We start from the raw sequence: 23,626 nt of genomic DNA, 5'->3' as shown, positions 1-23,626 counted from the left end.
ACCAAGGGAATAACTGGGCCTGAGAGCCACATGTCCTGACCTGCAGCCTAATGCTCTTTCCATGACACCTGACCCAGGTCTCGCGGGTGAAATGTGAAGGTAGGATTAGAATCTGTGAGCCCTACCTCCAGAACCACTGACCACACAAGTGTATCCAAATGCCCCACAGAGCCAGTGCAGTGTTGCCCACAAAACAAAATGTATCTTAAAAGGAAAAAGACATCAATTTTCAAAAATTTCTGGGATATGCTCTATTCTATAATCAACTCTTAAGGTGTAAGAGTATATATCTGATATTAAACTCTCTGAAAAGGTCTACATTAAATTCTCTTTAGCAGAATTTAACCCAATATTTCCCCAAAGTATTGCTATACTGCAGAACCATTGTTCTATGGAACAAAGTAGGGAAAATAATGAGCTACTTTAATAGTTCATACGAAGGTGACTGTTAGGAATATCAGCAGTCGCCAGTAATTAACTGTGGCTGCTATGCCAGACACTGGGTTAAAGATTTTACTTACATTTGCCTACTTAAACTTTTCAACAGTCTTGCAAGGCGGAGATCACTGTCTCTATCTAAAAGTGGGAAAACCGGGCTTCCCTGGTGGCGCAGTGGTTGAGAATCCGCCTGCCGGTCCGGGAAGATCCCACATGCCGTGGAGCGGCTGGGCCCGTGAGCCATGGCCGCTGAGCCTGCGCGTCCGGAGCCTGTGCTCCACAACAGGAGAGGCCACGACAGTGAGAGGCCCACTGTACCACAAAAAATAAATAAATAAAAATAAAATAAAATAAAATAAAAGTGGGAAAACCAAGCCTTAACCACTGGCAAGTGATGGAGGACAGTTTCATAGCCAGTCTTGCCTGACTGCAAGTTCTGTACCCTTCTGGTTCCTAGGTATAGTTTTACATTAACATGAAAAGACATCTGCACCCCCATGTGCACAGTAGCATTATTTACAATAACCAAGACATGGAAACAACCTAACTGTCCATCCACAGATAATGAAATTATGAGACACACACACGCCCCAGAATATTATTTAGCCATAAAAAATGAGGAAATCCTGTCATGTGTAAAAACATGGATGGACCCTGAGGGCATAATGCTAAGTGAAATACGACAGCCAGAGAAAAATAAATACTGTATGATCTCACTTATCTATGGAATCAAAAAAAAAATATGGAAAAAGAGATCAGATTTGTAGTTACCATGGCTGGTGGGTGGGAAGAAGGGGAATTGGAAGACCGGTGAACAAAAGGTATAAACTTCCAGTTATAAGATAAATAAGTACTAGGGATGATGATATCAGCATGATGACATGCAGTTAACACTGAGGTATAATATATATGAAAGTGTTAAGAGGGTAAATCCTAAAAGTGCTTATCACAAGGAAAACACATTTTTTCCCTCCTTTTTTGCTTTTTCTTTTTATTGTATCTGAGATGATGGATGCTAAGTAAACTTATTGCAGTAATCAGTTTATAAAATATGTAAGTCAAATCATGTTGTTGCACACCTTAAACTTATACTCTGATGTACATCACTTACATGTCAACAAAGCCAGAAAAAAATTTTTAAGGAACATGGACTTCAGAGTCACAAGAAAATATGTGCAAGAAAGGAAAAGAGGCAGGTACAAGAGGCCAGTGTAGAAAGTGAAATACTAATCAACTGGAATTTAACAGGCTGATGGAATGCATTAGGGGAAAGAAAAAAGATGCTATACTCCCTAGGTGAAATTGCAGTGTGTGAATGAGAAACCGTGGAGATGATTCAAAAGAGCTAAAGTTCTAGAAAGGCTCAGAAATAAATGGGAAAGAAGGAGGAAGAAAAGGTCACACTTGAGTTTCAGATTCACAGGTGCTCATCAGCTGGAACTGACTTACAAAAGAAAACAAAAAAGTTAAGATACCTGTGTTTGATCCCTGGATTCACCCTCTTAGACTGTAGGCTGTTTCACTGCATCCACCACCTTCGGCCCACATCACTGATGCAAAGAGGAGTGGCAAGGGAGAGTAGAGGGACCAAGCAGTGGGTGCAAACGGACAGAGCAAAAAGCAGCCACAGGTTTCCATGGCTACCAAGGAAGATCGGGGCCAATCATCTCGCATCTTCTGGAAAGACACATTTCTAGCTGCTTTTTCTCAGAGCTTGCCCCCAAAGTCACTATTCCTTTCTCTTAGAAGGTGTCACTGAACTTTGGTTCAAGGTTTGTGAAAGCAGGAGGAGAGGAATGCTGTTTATTGTGCGTTTCATGTTTACTAGGTCTGCTGTGGTGGCTTTTACCACCAGAAACCCTTTTATTTCACATGTCTACTATCAATGAGGCTGTTAGTTGACACTGGCAGAAATGGAAATTCAGAGTTTAACTGACTTGCCCAACGGCTCAGAACTAGCAAGGGGCAGAGATGGAGTAGGAACCAAGACCTACTGACCTCCAAACTCAATGTTTCCTCCATTGCATCACACTGCCTCTAAAGGAAGGGGGCTTCCTCAAGCCTCCGTGTCCCTTCCTCCTCACCTCTTTCTCCTGATTCTCAGATTGTACCTGAGAAGTAACGGGAAATAAGGCTCTGCCTGATGTTCCATAAACCCCCTGCCACAGTTTAATCTGCGTGTCCCTTTCCTTGTATCAAGCTGCATGCATTCCCTACACCTATGTGTTGTCCTGCCTACTTTTCTTTTCTTTTTTTTTTTTTATTATTATTTTTTATTTTTTTTTTTGCGGTACGCGGGCCTCTCACCGTTGTGGCCTCTCCCATTGCGGAGCGCAGGCTCCGGACGCACAGGCTCAGCGGCCATGGCTCACGGGCCCAGCCGCTCCGCAGCACGTGGGATCTTCCCGGACCGGGGCGCGAACCCGCGTCTCCTGCATCGGCAGGCGGACTCTCAACCACTGCGCCACCAGGGAAGCTCCTGTCTACTTCTCTTAACGTGTCAAAGGGAGACCAACTTTTCAAGACCAGAGGACTCCCATCTCCTGGAAGTCTGCCCTAAGTATCGCAACTCAAAGGAACACCAAATTCCCCTTAACTCCTGCCACGTGTATCATCTGTTTTAATTTGAATCACAGAAACTCAGGATCACAGGGGGACTAAAAGGGCTTTGACCCTAACATACAACACAATAATACAGGTAGTTTCCTACAATGCTCCCCGCCATGGCCATCCAACCTGTGTTTGAATATCACCTAAACTGGGAGCTGATTAGCTCAAAAGAAAACCCACTTAATTGCTGCTGATAGTCTTTTCTTTTAAAGCACTCACTATGTATGACATGTGGTGCAAAATATTTTACAGATATCACTTGAGCCAATCAATCATAAAGTTTTGTTAGCTCCTCATTTTACAAATAAGAAAATTGAGTTTAGCCCAAGTCTAGAAGGCTATTGAGCACCAAAGAATTCAAATCCAGATCTAGATCCCAAAGTGAAAAGTCTAAAGCACAGTAGATTAAAGTAAAAATGGGGACATTGGAGGTTAGAGAAACTCGCTGCATTATTTTCTGGCTGACCTTCAAAAAGTCTCATTATCCTAAACCATAAAATGTGAATGGCATCTACTCTACAGGGTCATTAGAAAGATTAGGTAGGAAAATATACATTGCATAGTAGGTGCTCAATGCAGAGTAACTTTTATCATCATCATCATTAAATATAAGACCAATACATGTAGAGACTGACCTTTGAATCCAGGAAACTATCTGCATAAATTCAGGATGGGTCAGAAGTGGGAAAAAGATCATGTGGTCAGAAGGGCAGAAGTGAGTTTCTACTAAGAGAAGGTTCAAACACATACAGAGTAACTGCTATGTGCTCAGCCTCTCCTGGGCCCTTTGCATCCATTATTCAGTTTGCTCTTCACAACAACCCTTGGGTCCCCATTTTATGGAGCAGGGAAGTGGAGCTTAGGGAGGAGAAATGGTTTGCTCAAGGTCACATGCCTAGTAAGCTGCAGAGCTGGTGATGTAACTCAGGTCTGTGTGATGCTCTAAGCAAGACACAGAGAAGTGGTCCATGGTCTGAAGACAGTAACCAGGGTTAGACTGGAGATTATGTCAGGAGAGGACACCAGAGGAAGGATACGGGGTATTCAGCCTTGAAACAAGGAAGATTCAGGCAGAGGGGCCTCTTAACGAGGATGTTGTGGAAGACACACAAATGTAGCAGAAGGGAAAGGAAACAGACATTCCACATAAGCAACCATTGTGAACCAAGGCTCGGAGCTTGACTTGTATTGTTAAAAAACAGCCCTCTGAGTTAAGTACCATGATCTCTATTTTATAAGTGAGGAAAATGAAGCTCAGAGAGGGATCAGACCCTTGTCCCAAGCTGCACAAACAATCAGAGGCAGAGTGGGATTCAACCTAGGTCTACCTGACCCAAGAAATACCCTTATTCTTCATACCAGGGCTTGTTTACCATAGGACCGTTGCAAATCTAAGAAACTAGAAGGAGCTTTGGCCCGAGGAAGCAGACTCTCAAACCAAGGGTCTTGCTCCACACCCAAAACCTCACTCTTATAAAGGAAGGAACTGGGGTCCCATGAGGGACAGAGGACTCTGACCTTTCCTGGGTGTAGGAGTTGGGGGCTCATCACCTGGGAATTTGATTGGGAAAAACACACTCGTCTCCAGCTCTTTACATAGAGGGGCATTTTCCTCCTTGGTTTTCCAATCCACCATCTCCTCTTCAGACCACTAATTTTCAGCAGAAGCACATGGCACTGTGTTTAAACAGCCAACTGGAGATAAACATCTTTGTCTTTAGACCTTTGAGGAGGGAATATAAAAGAGAATAAAAGAAGAAAAAAGAAAAGAGGAAAAAGTGATCCCGTGAAGCGTTTCTGCCCAAATACATTTCCATACAGAGGCCCTCTACCCATTTCAGGCTGACATTCTGGGCCTAAACCCTTCAAACCTGCTGGTTGAAAGATGCCACCTCCAACAGAACAATAGTGGTCTTTGCCCAAGGGCCACGCTAGACCCACATTCTGTCTCGTCCTTCAGTGACAAGGGCAGGCCTGAGGGTGCTGTGCAAAGAGCTCTGTTCTGGAAGTCTAGAGACCAGACTTGAACACCACGCTGCCACCTTTCACTATGAAACCTTCGGAAAATCCCTCCCTTCTCTGGACTTCTGTCTCCCCGTCTATAACAGGAGAAATCCATTCATTCAATGAATATTTACTGAGAGTCCATTCTTCACTGAGCTCTGTGAGTAGGGGATCCAGAGATCAGAGTCATCAAGGGCCTCAATGCCCAGTGGGGTAGCAGGTCCCCCAACAGAGAAAGTAATGCAAGGGGATCACCATGGTGGCAGAGGTCAGTGCAGGTTTGGAGGTCAGAGAATCACTCCTCAGAGTTGAGGCTTGTAACATGAGAGTTAGCTAAGTAGGAAAACAGAGCCTATGGTCCAGAAGAATGGAACAGCAAAGGTGAACAGGGCATTGCACATAAATTGGAATGGCAGGAGGTACCTGTAGTAAAATGCAGGCAGAAGAAGCAAGAGAGGTAGTAAGGGGCACACAAAGAAAGTCACGGTCCACTGCCAGGAGAGTGGGCTTTATCTGAGATGATGTAGTCAGTCCTTTCAGGCCAGCTCTCCCGGCACTGTGCAAAGCTAAAACATGTCCTCATTTATTCACTTTGTCCACAAAGATGTTCTAGGTATCTACTAAGTGCCAAACATTGTTTTGGGTGCTGGGGATGCTGCAGGAACTTCATAATCTCAGGGGGTGGGATCCAAAGACCTTGTGACAAAGGATGAGACCTACAACCGTACCTCTGGAGTGGAGGAGACGGAGAGGCACTGGGTTAGAGGCACAAAACTTATCCTGCAAAGACACTCTGTAACACACCAGAGGACGTTTACACCAGAGGAGGCTGAAGAACATTCTGGATAGAATTTGAGAACCTGAAGCTTGGTGATAAATCGTTCTTCAAGTGTATGGATGCAAATAAGCATAAGTCGCCTGAAATCAAAGAAAGACCAGGTTTGGAGAAAAGGCAAGAGGGCAAGTGGACAAAGGGAGGCAGCTTCTAAAATGGTTCCCAGGGGCTTCTCTGGTGGCGCAGTGGTTAGGAATCTGCCTGCCAATGCAGGGGACACGGGTTCGAGCCCTGGTCCAGGAAGATCCCACATGCTGCAGAGCAACTAAGCCCGTGCGCCACAACTGCTGAAGCCCACACGCGACAAGAAGCCCCTGCTCGCCGCAACTAGAGAAAGCCCGCAAATAGCAACGGAGACCAAATGTGGCAAAAAATAAATTAATTAATAAATTTTAAAAAACAAAAACGGCTCCCAGTGGTTCCCGCCTCCTGGTATTCACACCCGGGTGTAATCCCCTCCCCTACAGACTTGCTTCCATCAGGGGGTCTATAGCAAAATTATGGTATGTCACCTCCAACAGTAGGGTAGGTACAAAAGATTGTGCCTTCCTTTTTTCTTACACTCTCTGGCTCTTCTCATTTTCTTGCTCTGCTGAAGCCAGATGTTATGTTGTGAGCTGCCCCCTAGAGAGGCCCACAAGACAAGGAGCTGAGGGTGGCTCATGGAACAGATCCTGCAACAACCGCATCAGGAAGCCGGGAAGCAGGTCCTTCCCCAATGAAGCCTGGAGAGGAGACCACAGCCCTGGTTGATGACACCACTGTAATCTCAAGAGAAACTCTGAGCTGGAGGACCAGTTACGTGGTGCCTGGACCCCTGACTCAGAGAATAAATGTTGGTTGAGGTAATAAACATTAATAGATAAATGCTGGTTGAGATAAGAAATGAGATGATACCGTGTGCTGTTGTAACCTGCTAATGTTGGGATAATTTGTTACATAGGAACAGTTAACTAATCCTGGGTCCTACTTGAATGAATGACTGAGAGAGGCTGCAAAGTCTGCATCCCTAGCAGGAAACTTGGGGTCCTTCAGGTTCAGAAGAGACCTCCAGTCATTGCAAAAAGGTTGCCTGAGCACTTGTGTGTGCTATGCCCCGGGCAAGTCTCAGGACTCGCCAGGGAGCCAGGCACGGCCCAAACCTGCAGGGGCACAGTCAGGTACGCGAGAAGGTTAGGAGAACACATAATTGCACTGTAGCTGGATAACTCCTAGGTTGTTTTACTGAACACTTCACAACCTAGTGGGAGCTGAGAGGAAGGGGCTGCTGAAGTGTGCTTGACGAAATCAGGGCTGGCTTCACAGGGGAGGAAGTTCCTTTTATCTGTATAAAGGCATCTCTCTCTCTTTCTCTCTGCAAGATCCTATGTTCACACGCTGATCCCAGAAGTGAAGTTGGTGAAATGGAAGGCTTATGAGCTTTGCAGTTAGACAAATTAAGCTTGAAACCCAACTCAATAATTTCTCAGCAATGTGAACTTAGGAAGTCAATAAAAAAGGATTAAGATCATAGCCCTTAACTTCGCACCGAGCTGGGATCAAGCACTGGCACTGCCCATTACTCCTTGAAGTTGCTGGCTCAATATGATCTTTCTATGTTTCAGTGCCCCCATTTGTAAAACAGGAATAATTAAAATGCCTACTTCACAAGATTACTTCAGTGAGAACAAAAAGTTTTCAGCACAGTGGCTGATAATAAGAAAGGCGCAATAATAGCGAGTAACGCTGGGAAAGTTACTTAACTTTTTATGTGTCTTTATGCGTGGAAAGTTCTCAGCACCTTGTATGGTATATACTGAGTGTTCTTAGCTGCTCTGCCTGTTAATGTTACTAGTGGAGGCCTTGGACCCAATGACTTGTCAGGCTTCCTCCTAGACTAAGGGCTGGCCAGCAATGACGCGTTCAAGTCCCACATTCTTGTGTATTTATAAAAATGCTCCCTGGCCCACCCCCAGGGGCACTTAGTTCCTTGTGATGGGATGGAAGGACACAGATTATTTCTGCAGCAGGAGCTGTGCAAAAGGATCACTCAGATAGAGATGTCAGGGACAAAGTAGCAGTGGTTCCCTAAGTAACTGTAATTCAGGTGCTACACACACCTGGAGCTTCCTGCATGTACCGTTAAACTTATGGGACAGCAATAACAGTTACAACATTAAGGGCATATTTGTTTATACAATGTCCACATCTGAACATCCTAAAGAGCTAAAATAGAAGCCCTGGGGTTCCTTGGTGGCGCAGTGGTTGAGAGTCCACCTGCCGATGCAGGGGACACGGGTTCATGCCTGGGTCTGGGATGATCCCACATGCCGCGGAGCGGCTGGGCCCATAAGCCATGGCCGCTGAGCCTGCGCTCCACAACGGGAGAGTCCATAGCAGTGAGAGGCCCGCGTACCGCAAAAAAAAAAAAAAAGCCCTACTCAATTTCAGAGAAATCTATGTATATATGTGAGGATGTGAATATATGTGTAAGTGTGTAAGAATTGAGATTAGGATGTATGTACGCTTAGAGGAGAAGTAACAGCAGCCCTGGGAATCATAAGTACGACTTTCTTCTTCCCCTTCAACCATCAACCAGGGCCAGCATTAGCAATGCTGCTTTCTTCTTGGTTTTCTAGTAGTCAGCAGCTCACAGAATAGAAAATACCACTGCCAAAGTCAGCAGAGTTCAAATTCCCAGATTCACCAGTTTCTGGCTACATGACCTTGGGATGCTCATTTCTGTTTTTGTCGTGTCTGGTTCCTCAAATGGTAAAATGGGCGTAAGAATGTCTTGGTTGGTCCTATTCAAAGGTTAGTGTGGGAAGTAGATCCTCCCTCCTTCCTTCTCTCCCTGCCTTCGTATTTCAACCTACAAAGGATAGGATACAGCGAAAGTTCATTGTTTTTTATAGACGAATCCTCCAACTGGCTATTGCAAAGTTATTTAGCAAAATCCTATAACTAGGGAGAGAAGGATGTAAACCTGCCATTCCCCCCATGAGACTCCACCTTCTCAAAGGCATGCACCCTGCCTTATACTCTCCACCACTGGACCTGGTACTGAGTAACAGCTAAATTAATATTTGGTTAATGAACAAATGGATGAACAAATGAACAGAAAGGTTTCCAACCAGTGGCTTATTTTAGAGAGAAGGAGCAGCTTTCATGGGTACTTTCCAAGGAGGAAAAATAAAATCCAGGCATTACCTCCGTGATGAAGAGAATGAGGTAAGCGTGAGTTTCAGATGACGTGTCACTTCGTCTCCCAATAAAATAATAATAGCTACCATGGTTAAGCACTTAACTCTGTGCTGAGTCCTGGACTAAGGGCTTCACATGGAGTTATTTCATTTAATCTTTAAAACACTCTGTGATGGAGTTACTGTCAATACACCCGTTTTACAGAGGAAAAAAACTGAAGCCCTATGAAGGCAACTGCCTACCTGAGATCTCAGAGCTAATAAAACTTAAAACTGAAGATGGCTGACCCCACAGGGAAGCCCCCAAAACTCTCTGTCACATTGCCTCCCAGGTGACAGCCTTCTGACCCGTGAGAGGAGACCTCCCAAGCCTACGTAGCTGCCTCTCCAGCACTGCAGGGAAGATGGAGCCAACACAGAAACAGATGTGGCCCCCACTCGCATGAATTTCTCCACCTGGTGAGGGTGGGCATCGATAGATGTGAATATATCATGTGCACTCTTGTTCATGCTAGACTGGGATGGGAGACCTCCTTTAGCAAGGGACAGTCAAGCCCAGTCCTGATAGTGGGAGGAAGGGTGTTGCAAGCAGCAGGATGGATAGTCCAGGGTGGAACGCAGTGGCAACAGTGATGTGTGACATGAGATGGGGACGCACAGGTGGGCAGGAACATGCAAAGCTCTGAAGGCCAGGTTAAGGGGTTTGCTCTTCGCCCTAAGGAGCCGGAGACCAACTAAAAGGGGCTGAGAAGGAGGGGGCATGAGGAAGTTATGGGTTAGGCTGCTCCGTCTGGCTGCTGGGGGACAGTGGTGTCATGACCAGAGTGGTGGTGAGGGCGAAGGGGTGGCGTGACTTGATTGTGGTGGCAACACTGGGGCTGGAGAAACGTCATCACGTGCAAAGCACGTCTGAAGGCAGAGTTGCCGGCTTGTGATGGGTCAGAAAGGGAAAGGGATAAGTAGGGTTTTGACATCTCCACCCAGACTGTACTTCCAGGCAGCATTTCTTCAACAGGTCGTCTCACTGTCATAGAGAAGTACAGATAAGCACATAGAATCTCCTAGTAAGAGGATGTTGTGTTCTTATTTCAGGGCTGAAGACGGTTATTTCCCATCCTCCTCTCTAGTTTTGATTATTCATGAATCATTCAATTGTTTATTTATTCTTTGATCAACAAATATGTACCGAGTTTCTGTATTTCCTCTACGGGCCAGACTATGTGAGATGCAGGGGAAGACAAGATAGCAATTCCTAGGAGATACATCCCAGGTTGGTTGGTGGGACTGGAGCTGGCTCCAGCTGACTCGAGAGCTAATGGTTAAATATTCAGGCATGCTGCTTGGTAGTTGTTAAATCTAGGACTTGAAATGACATGGTAGGAGAATGTACACCATAGAAATAAGCAAATGCTATAAATAAGGTTTTTTACATTTTCTCAGAGAGCCAGCCTGCCAGCATACCACTGGGTTAGAACAAGTTGCCTCAATGGGGCTGACAGTCTGTGGGTTCATCTTCCAAGTTCAGAGAATTCAGAAATATGTGCAGAAGCCTAGGTCACAGTTACAAAGTACACACCCATCCTTTTTAAGAACTCTAAGCATTTCAGGGCCAGATCATAGACTAGAGTCAGACAGACCTGGGTGTGTATCTTGCTGTGAGCACTTACTGAAGATCTAGATCAGGCAGTCTACTTTACCATTTTGACTTTCATTCCCCTGCCTCTAAATTGGGGACAATGTATACATACTATATGCTTCTGAGTGCTTTGCACAGTGGCCGGTATTTAGTAAGCACTCAATGAATGCTATGCATTATTATTACCGTTCTTTTTTTTTCCCTATTATTTTTTAGCCTTTTCTCCCAATCCATTCCAATCTTGATTATCCTTAGTAGCATCCAACCTTAACTTAAACACTCCCTAGAGCAGGAATCTCACAACTGTCACTGCAAACCATTCCATCTCTAGTCAGCTCTGAGTATAAGAAAGATAATTTTGTAACCAGAAGACAGTGTAATTTCTACCAATAGTATTCATTTATCTAATAATGTGTTACGAAAATATTTGCTACATCCACATTAAATTATTCAAGTTGCATCAAGGCTATAGACCAGAACAATCAACAGAGGAATATAAATTGTGTCTGCTCTGCTGATGAACTTGTAAAAGGAGACCACTGGCTCTGGGACCAGAAGACCTGGGTTTAAATTCCAGCTTGATATTTACTAGCTGTGTGATTTCAGGCAAATTATGTAACCTCTCTTTGCTTTAATATCCTCATTTGTATATTCGTACTCTATAGGTTTTGTCAAAGATCAACTTAATCAACATGTCTTCCATGTTTACAAAAGTATATGATAAATACAAGCTAAACATGCCTCACGGTGGTTAAGAATCCGCCTGCCAATGCAGGGGACATGGGTTCGATTTCTGGTCTGGGAAGATCCCATATGCCGCAGAGCAACTAAGACCGTGTGCCACAACTACTGAGCCTGTGCTCTAGAGCTCGCGAGCCACAACTACTGAGCCCACGTGCCATAACTACCGAAGCCCACGCGCCTAGAGCCTGTGCTCTGCAACAAGAGAAGCCACTGCAATGAGAAGCCTGCGCACCATAACAAAGAGTAGCCCCCGCTCGCCGCAACTAGAGAAAGCCCGCGCACGGCAACGAACACCCAACACAGCCAAAAAAAAGTAAATAAATAAAATAAAATTTTTAAAAATTGTGTATTATGCACATTATGTGATTTGCTATATAAATCACTGATGCCAGTCCAGGCTGTGGCTTGTTTACATTCTCTGAACAAGAAAATAAATACTGTCATCCTTGAACTTTCAATGGGAGAATGAAGAGGGGGAGAAGGTCCTCAGTTCAGTCCTCAGAAGACTTTCTTGTCCCTGGGCAAGGAGAGGAGGAGGAAGGAAGAGAGGAGGGAAGGAAATATTTGGAGTCATCTAGTCTAATAGTTTCTTTACCCACATTATTATGCTTCAATCTCCTTAGAACACTGTCAGTACTTCTACAGATCAGGGAAGCTGTGTTACTTGCCCGAAGCCTTGAAGGTGCTAAGTGGGGTGGAGCTGGGACTTTACACCGGGTTGAAGTTCAAAGGATGAGCCCTCCCTGTGCAGTACATTGAACTCTGCACACCAGTGCCATTCTCATGGACTTAAGGTATCATCCACCCCGCCTACCTGCCTGATCCAGTCACCACTAGAGCATCTTCTCACCTTTCAGGAGCACAGGGCCACCACTACCACTAGACAGCCACTCTTAAACCACTAACCGATACCTAGACCCTAGAAAGCAGCTCTCTTTCAATCATATCTTCACCTTATTGAGCAGATCCAGCTTTGGTTGCTACCTAGCTCAGAATCCCTTACAGGGCTTGTGGTAAATACAGTGCTCTGGCCCCATGATAAGACCTACTGAACAAGACTCTCTGGGGTGAGGTCCAGAAATCTGATATTTAGACTTTTTTTTTCCTCCTAGAATTGTTCACCATTTATTCCTGCAGATGGAAAAATCAAAGAAAGGTACTATTAAATCAACTATACTCCACTAAAAATTAATTTTAAAATATTCCTATAAAAAACCCATAGAGATTCTCATTAGTTATCTATTTTATACATAGTATCAATTGTGTATATATGTCAATCCCAAGCTCCCAACACATCCCAACCCCCCCCTTCCCCCCTTGGCATCCATACGTTTGTCCTCTACGTCTGTGTTTCTATTTCTGCTTTGTAAATAAGATCATCTATACCAATGTTTTCAGATTCCACATATGTGTTACTATACGATATTTGTTTTTCTCTTTCTGACTTACTTCACTTTGGATGACAGTCTCTAGGTCCATCCACATCTCTACAAATGACCCAATTTTGTTCCTTTTTATGGCAAAAAATATTTTAAAAATTAACATATTCAGAGGAAAAAAAATAAAAAGAAAAAACCCAAAACATATGGAGATGAGCTATACATTCAATGGAATCTACACTCAAGCCCCAAGCCATGTCCTTGGGCGCCCATGGATGCTGATACCTTCAGAGCAATGGTGATGGTGTGTGTCTGACTGTGTGTGTGCGTGCGTGCTCCCACGCCCACAAATGCTCCCCAGAACACTGTATAGAAACACAGAAGACGTATTTCTTTAAAATTAACTTCATAAAGGATATTTATATGTAGTGAAAGTGATACTATTCATATTTCTCATACATAACAGATTAATTAGGTTTGGAGACAAGACAGGAAGCTTAATCCATATTCATAATCGTATCGATTTGCAGGAAGACTATGCAACGTTTTGAGGGGCCAGCCTTGGCTCCCAGCTGCCACTTTTAATATTGCCATAGCTCAGGCACAGCAGGGTAGAGGTTAGACAGAATGCTGTGTGCAGCCTTAGAAGCTAACCAACCCTGGTGTATTCTCTTACTTCAAGTGCATTCTATGTGAGTACACTTTTCATGAAATAGCCTTGGAACCCAACCACCTTAGTTTGCACAGACTTTTATTATATACTTGCTATGTCAGGCATAATCCTAATTCAAACATATCGCATGGTAGAGTGCCAACTAGGGCTATTAGAAATGACCACACTTTATAACCTCGCCACCCTTAAGGTACATGTTTTTCAGGTTAAAGAACCGTTTAGGGCTCATCTGGGCACCTGGTAGGTATCTCAATAGTATGGTAATGTTTTTGATCCACTAGGAGGTTAGTCAACTTTCGTGGGCTAGCCTGGAAACTTTGCCGCTGTTGATGTATTTGTTTTGTATGAGAAAGCATGCTCTGCATGCCAAAAGATCTTACAAACAAATTGCTGGCCACCCAGAGGGCTCCTAGGTTGAGCTCCTAGGGGTTGTAGCAAAAACTTAGGAGGAGGGGTGCACCAAAAGAGCTGTATAAAGGCGGCACAGGCTGAGAGCTAGAAATAGTGTGCTGAGTGACCCTGACAAGCTCTCCTGTCCACTGGGGCTGCTCCAACAGATTTCTCATTCGGATACATGAAAGCAGCTGAAAGGATTGTTTTCCCGAGAGCTTTTTGCCTGCCCTGAGCGTGCCAAGGGACTTTGCTGTTTCTAATTATCTCCCTTTATGTTCAGGCCGAGACTTGTTAATACAATAAACTCGCGTTTCCAGGACACGCTCACAACGCAGAAACATCTCAGGGTGTTTTACAAGCAGAAGATCATGTTAAATCAAATCAAATACCAATTAAAGATTAACAGTGGTGTTGGAGAGCTGTTATCACGGTCCAGCCAGGGCCGCTGGGACGGCTGGTGTTTCCTCCAACCTGCTGTGGTCCAGCTCTTGTCCAGATTGCTATTTTGGGGTCTACTGGGCAAAACAGTCTTTGCCTGAGTCCCAAGGTCTCAGAATATCAACACTGGAAAGATATTAAAGATCATCTCAGCTGAGCCTTGTTGTTAAAGATGGGGAAACTGGGGTCTCGAGAGAAGGGGTGACCCAGTTTCAGCCAGCATCAAGAATCGAAGCTCCTTGAGATGTTCCCAAGAACTCCCTCTTGTTGGCATAGGGCCCCATCTGGCTGCTTTCTAATACCCATGAACCTTTTTTCTGATTTCCACTTGTAGTGGCTGAACTGTAGCTCCCAAAAGATATGTCCATCTGGAACCTCAGAATGTGATCTTATTTAGAAAAAAAAAAAAAAAAAAAGTGTTTGCAGATGTATTTAAGTTGAGGCACTTAAGATGACATCATCCTAGATGTAGGATGGGCCATACATACAATGACTAGGGTCCTTTTAAGACAAAGACAAAGGGAGATTTCAGACATTCAGAGGAGAAGGCCATGTGAAGATACAGGCAGAGACTGGAATGCTGCAGCCACAAGATAAGAAATGCCAAGAATTGTCATTAGCCACCAGAAGCTAGGAGAGAGGCAAGGAATGAATTCTCTCTCAGAGCTTCCAGAAGAAGTTCATTCGGACAACATCTTGATCTTGGACTTCTGGCCTTGAGAACTGTAAGAGAATGCCTTTCTGTTGTTTTAAGCCACCCGGTTTGAAGTGATTTGTTACGGCAGCCACAGGAAACTAATATTGGCCTCCTCCTGGAATGTCTTTCCTCACCTCTTCCAGGCAGTGAGGACCTACTTTTCTTTTAAGGTTAAGTTTGAATGTGGCTGCCAGCCTCTGGGTGAGCTTTCCTGACTGCACCTCCAATTAGAAGAGATCCCAATTTCCTTGGTGTCCCTAAGTGTGTATACCCATAAAGTTCATCTCAGCATCTTTAACTTGTTATTTTAGTCATTTGTCCTTCCCTCCTACCAAATTCTGGGGCATAGAGAGGATGGGCTACACCTGATTCAGTTTTGGGCCCCAGAACTAATTATACTCAAACAAGTACTTAGGAAATTCCTATAGAATTAAGGTGAGCATAAATGAATGACTTAATCTGTGTTCTCTCCATTCCTTTCCAATTATAGAAACCCATACCTATTGCATCTCCAGGCCCATCTACTAAACTTTCCTCCTCCCCTACCTGAAGTCTATTAAAAATAAACTTAGAGAATTTCAGGACCAGGCATGAGACAGTATAATGTCAAAGATACAAGCACCAGCTTTGGGGTCAACCTGGTGTACATCCTGATTCTATCACTTTTTAGTAAGTAACTTCACCTCTCTGGACTTCAGAGCCCTCATCTTTGAAATGTAAGTAGAAGATTAAATGGGTTAATGCAACTAATCTGGACAATAACTCCTTTCAGACAATAACATCATCACTCCCATTTTACAGATTAAGACCTTGAATCCAAGAGAAGTGAATTGTTCACGGTGGCACAGTCAGTAAGTGACACTGCATGACTTGAACTTCAGACTAGCATTCAAGTCCATGCTCTTGAACAACATATTATACAGAATCCCAGGCTCTCTACCACCCCAACAAGACCCCCTAATCCATGTGCTGAGTGACAAAGAATATTCTACTGTTTCCCAGAATGAAGCTTCCCCGAAATAGCACATATCCTTGACTGTATCTCGTTCAGTCTTCAGGCTCCTTGGGAGGCCTCTAAATTCGTATCTAATACAGTCTTCCGAGTCTCAGCTGGTTTGAGACACTGTGAATCGTAATGCAGGGAGTATGAAAACAAATGCTTTCTGCCCAAACCATCATCTTTCAGTTACAGATCACTCTCCCCATTTGGAAGCGCTTCCCTTTGGATACAGGTATCTTGCCGTCTGGTGCTAGTTAGAACTGGGAAGAAATAAAGAGAACGGACGTGGGGAGAGGAGGAGATGGGGGGCCATTGAGGGGAAGGAAAAAATACAATGCAATCATCAATTTGAACAGATGCTTAGGATTCATCTTGTTCAAGGCCCTTGTAGCACAGCTCCAGGGGCCCAGTTCCCCTGACTCTACGGGCTGGAACGCAGGAACTGAAGGTGCCTGCTGGAGTTGTAGAATATGGTGGCACAGACACGGTGCAACTCATTGTTTTTTTTAGACAGTGGATGAAACCAAGGTAGAGAGAAGTTAAGTGGCTTCTCCAACCAGTCAGCAAGGTAACAGTAGAACCAGGATCTCTGACTTCTAACTGCTGTTCTGTAGTAGACGGGAAGTTAGATATCAAAAAAAAAAAAAACTGGAGGTACAGACGCAGGGAATTTTGCAGGGAAGACAAAACAGCCTTAAGACTTTTGAGGAGAAAAGAGAAGAAGAAGGACTAGAGAGATGGAAGTAAGGCAAGAAGACACTACGCGGGAGGAGAAGACGAGGCGTGTGGAACATGAAGACGGGGGCGGAGAAGGTGTGAGAAAACAGGCCAAGCCAAAGACAATACGCTGCAGGAAAAATGCAGACACAGGGAGATGGCAGAAATAAAAAATATGGGGTAAGATAACTGTCTCGTCAGCGTCTGACGAAGACGCTCTAACACTTCCCCGTGCTGGCAGCCACCAAGGGCTCGCTCCTTACCCGGGTCCCCGGCCTCCTGTGACTGAGCTTGGCTCACCTCTCCCACCCACCCCCACCCCTCAGCCTAGCTTTCTGCCGCCAGGACTCCCTTCCGCCTTGGCTGCCCTTCTCCTCCATTCCATTCCTGGATATTGCTAGGTTCATTTCACCTAATCTTTTAAGCTCTCCTTTCCTTTAGGAAATTCTCCTCCCCCCTCTTCCTGTTAACTACCTTCCATTCCAGACAGGGCTGGAAGGCTCTCCTCCGTGTTCCTGTCACACCCCATAAACCTCCATCGTATTTATTTATTGCAATGGACTTTACATCTCTGTTCTCATGTTACCCTGCTTCCTCCAGTAGGCTCAATTTCCCAGGGCCAGGAACTAGGTTTGATCCATCCTCTACCTCCAGCACCTACCACAGGGTAAAGCATGAATTACGCAGAACGCAGGACTGGTGACTATGCCTGACTGATGAATGCATGATCGCACAAAGGGCTCCTGCTCTCAGAGTGAAAAATTATTTCTAAAACCACTGGGAGGCGCTCTTGGGCAACTCCAGCCATGGACCCTGGGCGAGGAGACAAGAGTAGAATTTCTTTCTACCGAACATCTCTGCGAAACAGAGACGGAAAGAAGAGTAATTCAAAAGTGGAGAAATCCTTTCAGACTTCACCAGGTGAGGCTGAGAATGGAACAGAGCCTGCCCTGGTAGATTAAAGACTAAAATGAAAGTCAGAAGCACAGGACTCCAGTCTGTGGAACTGGTTAGCTCTGCGGCTTGGGGAATCACTCCTCGTGGAAGGGCAACAGCTCACTCCATTCACACCAAGCCCAGGTGAGGCCGCTATTATCACCAGCCCCCACCTGCCAGGAGGAACAGGATGAATGAGCAATAAAGCAAACTGATCTATCAGGAAGAAAAGCCCTTAACAATATAGGGGATGGGCATACCTTGGATTCTTATTCTAACCGGGAACATTTATTGCATACCTACCACCTCAAACATGATTTCAGACACTAGCAATACAGGTGTGAGCAAGTCACCGCCCCTGGTCTCCACTCAGGAGGGGAGTAGAGATATACAGGACTAACCATGATTTTAAAGAAGAGACAAGGAAGGACTCGATGATAAGAGAGATATAGGTAACAGGCCACGGGAACATTTTGTCTGGAGGGATCAGGGCGAGCTTCAGAAAGGTGGTGACATTTATTCCAGCCAGACCCAGAAGGACAGTCCGGTTCTCTCAGAGTGGGGTTGACAAGGCACTCTAGGCTGCTGGAACCACACCAGCAAACACTAGCAGGTGAAGATGTACAGGGTGTGTTTGTGGGTGTTTGGGCAGAAGATGGAATGGAATTTCAGGCTAGACAGGCAGGTTTGGCTCGAATTAACACCAGGTAGTAGCAGTCAGAACAGTGGAGGTAGCAAATGGCGAGTGGGAATGGCTGCAGCCACAGGGACAGAATGATGGAGCAGAATTGCCGAGGATGACGTTAAGGGCTGTGTACACAATGCCTCACCGAGTCCTACATGTGTATGTACACACACGTGCATACGTGTAGCTATCTGCCAATATGTAGTTCTTCATTTCCATTTCATAAGTGAAGAACATTAAGTAACACATCCAAAGTAAGGAAACAGTGAAGCCAGGATCTACACTCAGGACTGTCCATCTCCAAAGGCAATGCTTTCCAATGCTCTGCTACACCTCACCCAACGTCAGGGTAAAAAGTGGAGAATTTATTACAAAGGCCAAGAGGGAGCTGTGAAAAGTGTATGAGGGAACGACACGATTTAACAAATGCTTTCAGAAGAAGATGACTCTGGTGTCACACATACCCCATCAGCTTTGGGTGGTTCCTACTTCCTTACTCCTCATGAAGCCCCTCCTGGGGTGAGTAGGGGTGGACATGGTCCATCTGTAGCAGTCCCCAAGTGTCCCAGAGGAGTCCTGCATGAGCTCAGCCCCTCTGACAAACGCTCCAGCCTCCCACAGCCCCAGGCAGTGATTTATCGGAGCAGCATCAGAGCCTCTGCCCAGCAGCCTGTGATCCAAGGCTGGCAGGCCAGGCTGGGGTTTTTAATTAGCTGAGAGAGGGAAGAGTCAAGCCCTCTAGGACGGAAGGAAAGAGAGACACCAAGAAGGCTCATAAATCCAGAACCAAGGATCCATCGGCTGGAGTCTGGCAGCGGGCAGGGAGCAGGGGGAGGGACAGACTGACTGGCTACCTCTTCAGCTTTTTCACAGTCTCCCTTGCTTTCTGGTTCAGATACTACAGAGAAGATGGAAATCTGTGCCACCTTTTACACAGGAATCCCCGGGATGCACCTTTTTCTAGCGTGGCTGTACGACCAGAAGCCAGGGAACCTCATTTCTAGTTCCTGAGTTGCTGTGCAGTTTGAGACCAAAATCACAACACAAAAGCTTGCAGGTTTTGGAGTTAGACATGAGCTTAAATCTCTATTCCGTGATCCTTACTTAAAATGTGACTTGAGCAAACTGCTTTTTCTCTCTGTGCCTCAGTTTCCTCATCTACAAAATCAGGAGAAGACCTTGTACTGAAAGGATTAAATGAGAACACAGGTAAAGTTCTTGGCCCATAATGGATGCTCAATAAATAACAGCTATTTTAAAATGTATTTCCCTCCCTCTTGGCCTGAGTTTCCCCATCTGTAAAATGCAAAGATGTGCCACATGACTTATAAGGGCTTTTCTAGCACTGATTTCATCTGGGCATTTTTATCTGGATACAAGAAGAGTTAACCAAATCTGGGCGGGAGGGAGATTACTTAGGGAGGAGGTTGCAAATTTACTCCTTGCAGGGGTCCAGAGGCAGGTCAGGGGCTGAGGTAGGGTGGAAATCTTGAAAGATGCATATTTCACACCAGTGTACCAAGACAATTCTGAGAGTCACAACTATTGGTGGCCTCAATAGTGCGTGAGCTCCCCATCTCTGGAGAATGCAGGCAAAAGCTGGCCAACAGTGTGGAGCTGACGTTCTGAAAGAAATTTCAACATTGGATGGGGGGTGGGGGCAGAGTATTTCCTTTAAGGTCCTCACCAGCACTGAAAATATCATGGCATAATGCTTAGCGATGTATTAACTGATTGTACTGTTTCTCACTTAACGCTCATAACCCAGTGGGGTAGGGAGTATCCACCCCCCGCTTCAGATAGGAAACTCAAGATGCAGAGAGTGAAGTCACTTGCTCTAGGGTGCACCCAGACAGAAGGAGGCAGAGCAAGGCCAGGAGCTCCGGTGAACCTAACTCCCAAGCCACTCTCTTTTTGTTATGCAGCCGGATTCCCATCTCTGATTCTACACCTGGTGGCAGCCCCAGCCTGGCTAATATTGATTGCAGCTGTCCCTTCCTTCTTCCCCAGCTCCTGTCTCTGTCCCCTGACTGCTCCCCCATATGTATTTACGCTGGGCCGCCTGGTAACAAACGGCTCGTTACCATGCAGAAGGCGACAGCCAGACGATTAGTGAAATTTGTTACCCATGCGTCTCTGAACAAAATTAAATTAAAAGTACTGCTTCGCTGTCAAGATAAGGGCCAAGCTGCTGAGATAATTTTTCACTCTCAAACACTCAATTACCCAGTGAGGCTGGATCAGATACAATCAAAGGGGAAAAAAAGAAAGAAAAAAACTTAGAAGCAGGACCTCCAGGAACAGATGTAAGAGTTGTTACCGCTCTCTCTGGTCAGGGATTTTAAAAAGGATGTTGCCATGGTGATGGGGCTGGACCACATGAGGCAGGTAGTGGGTGTGGCTTGTGACTACATCCTGTAATAAAGGAGATGCTCTCCATCCCCACCATCCCTGTCTTAGGCCAGATGGTATCATTTTTCACCTGAATTATTGCAACAGCCTCCTACCTGCTCTCTCTCACCCCATTCTTGTCCCCTTCTATCCCAGCTTCTACAAAAGCTAAAGTGACCTTTCTACCACACAAGTCAGAAAACATCACTTCTTTGTTGAAATGCTTTGATGGCTTCTCATTGTCATCATGATAAAGTCCAAATCACGCAGCCAATGTCACCTCTAGCTCTCTGCTCTTCAAAGTTTACCTTTCAATGAAGCGAAGTAGACATATCCTTCCTTCCCTTCCTTTTCTTCTTCCTTCTTTTTCGTTTTCTTTTTTTGCGGTACGCGGGCCTCTCGCCGTTGTGGCCTCTCCCGTTGCGGAGCACAGGCTCCGGACGCGCAGGCTCAGCAGCCATGGCTCACGGGCCCAGCCGCTCCGCGGCACGTGGGATCTTCCCGGACCGGGGCACGAACCCGCGTCCCCTGCATCGGCAGGCGGACTCGCAACCACTGCGCCACCAGGGAAGCCCTCTTCCTTCTTTTTCAACAGGAATTATTCTGAGGCCCTACAGTATGCCAGGCATTTTGCTCAATCTCACTCCATTCACAGTCTCCTCTGTATGCAATAGTCTTCTCTGACCTTCTTCCCTTCAACAACACCACCCTGCTCTTCAGAACTCAGCCTAGATATTTCCCATGCCAGCATCCCTGCCCTGATCCCATCAAGCTGGTCAGGTGCTCTCCTTTTGTGCCAGCACAGAGATCACCACCAGCCTCTATCACAGCCCTTTTCACACTCTATTGTAACTGCCCATTTGATTCTTGCTCCTACCAGACTGTGTGACCCACAGGACAAAGACTGTGCCTCACTTGTCTCTGTATTCCCAGGGCCTACACAGCAGGCTTCCAGTATGAGTCTTGTGAACTGAAATTACCTTGGACTTAAATGGTGGAACACCTGCTGGAGATCTCTTCTGGAATGGGAGGAGTCTCTCTTCTCCTTGTTTCTAATTTCTCCAACAGAAAGAAAATTATTTCGTTAGATGTGTGTTTCAAGATTTTCCTTTTCTAAAGAGCCATCCTTTATTTTTGGACCCTATGTATCCCAACACCTCACTCTAAACCACCTAAGCTATCAGCACGTGGCTAATACTACATTTTTTTTTTTTTTTTTTTTTTTGGTGGTACGCGGGCCTCTCACTGTTGTGGCCTCTCCCGTTGTGGAGCACAGGCTCCGCACGCCCAGGCTCAGCGGCCATGGCTCACGGGCCCAGCCGCTCCACGGCATGTGGGATCCTCCCGGACCGGGACACGAACCCACGTCCCCTGCACCGGCAGGCGGACTCTCAACCACTGCGCCACCAGGGAAGCCCCTAATACTACATTTTCTTACATTTGATAAAAACAAAACAAAAGGTATCCTTCAATTCGAATCAAAGAATTGCAGAGCCAAGAGCACATACGAGAATTATAATCTATTTGATTATAGAGAGATAATAGAGAGAAACGGAAGTGACTGAATTTGATGGATCTTGTATCGCTCTACCAGGCTGAACATGCCTTGAGCATGTGGACAACCACTCTCTCTCTTCTTTGGTGTGGTTCCCTAAGGCAGCGATTCTCAACCACGGCTGCACCTGGAGAGCTTTTATAAAAACTCGAGGGGCTTCCCTAGTGGCGCAGTGGTTGAGAATCCGCCTGCCGATGCAGGGGGCGCGGGTTCGTGCCCCGGTCCGGGAAGATCCCACGTGCCGCGGAGCGGCTGGGCCCGTGAGCCATGGCCGCTGAGCCTGAGCGTCCCGAGCCTGTGCTCCGCAACGGGAGAGGCCACAACAGTGAGAGGCCCGCATACCGCAAAAAAACAAAAAAAACTCGGAAATGCTCAGGCTCCACCCCAAACCTATTAAATAAAACTCTGGGTTGAAGTCCAAAGGTAGGTATCTGTTTTTTAAACCCGAACATGTTTCCTATGCACACAGGGTTGGGAACCATGTTAAAGGGGAAAGTAACTTTACTCAAAACATCATTCAAGGACAGAGTACAAGGAGATCATTCTCGTGGTCCAGGACCCTTTCCACCTGGACACTTAGTTTTGATTCTTCTTCATCTTCTTTCTTCTATATTTTTTTCCATTAGGTAAAGATGAAATGCATTCATGCCTGCAGAGATCCCAAGACCAGACACACAAGGGTTTGAATGAATAATGAAAGAGAGAGAGGCAACATTTTTCAAGATTCCAAATCAATTTAAAGATAGAACAGACCTTTGAGATCATCTGACCTAGCTACTGAGACACAGTACCCTAGGGTATAAAGGAAGGAGGGCAGATTTATCCATCACCTACCATCTGCCAGGAACTGTGCTGACTGCTTTACCTGTATTATTCCATTTCAACCTCAAAACCACTTTTAGAAGAAGGAACTACAAGTATGTACTACAGAGCGGAGGAAAGCGAGAGCCAGTGGGTTAAAGTGATCCTCCCAAGATCACTCCGCTACGACTCACAACCACCTTTGGTTTGTGTTTTTTGTTTTTTAGTATTTATTTATTTACAGTAAGTCCCTTACATACGTGTAAAAGGTCAATTCCGAGAGCACGTTCGTAAGTCCAATTTGTTCGTTAAGTCCAACAGAGGTTAGCCCGGGTAGCCATCTAACACAGTCGGCTATATAGTACTGTACTGTAATAGGTTTATAATATTTTTCACACAAATAATACATAAAAAACAAGCAAACAAAAAATAAAACATGTTTAATTTTACAGTACAGTGCCTTGAAAAGTACAGTAGGACAGCACAACAGCTGGCATCCAGGGGCTGGCATC

The 23,626-nt window shown here is 45.4% G+C and overlaps 1 protein-coding gene across 5 annotated transcripts in view; it reads right to left on the bottom strand.

The window, feature by feature from the left end:
* The window catches only part of ASTN2 (astrotactin 2), a 911,658-nt gene that overhangs the window by 546,500 nt on the left and 341,532 nt on the right, over positions 1–23,626 (bottom strand). The gene's annotated exons all lie outside the window — the stretch shown is intronic.

This window comes from Kogia breviceps, chromosome 8, assembly GCF_026419965.1.
Source record: "Kogia breviceps isolate mKogBre1 chromosome 8, mKogBre1 haplotype 1, whole genome shotgun sequence".
NCBI lineage: Eukaryota > Metazoa > Chordata > Mammalia > Artiodactyla > Physeteridae > Kogia > Kogia breviceps.
Note: the sequence above shows the minus strand (reverse complement) of the source record. Positions and strands in the feature narration are given on the sequence as shown.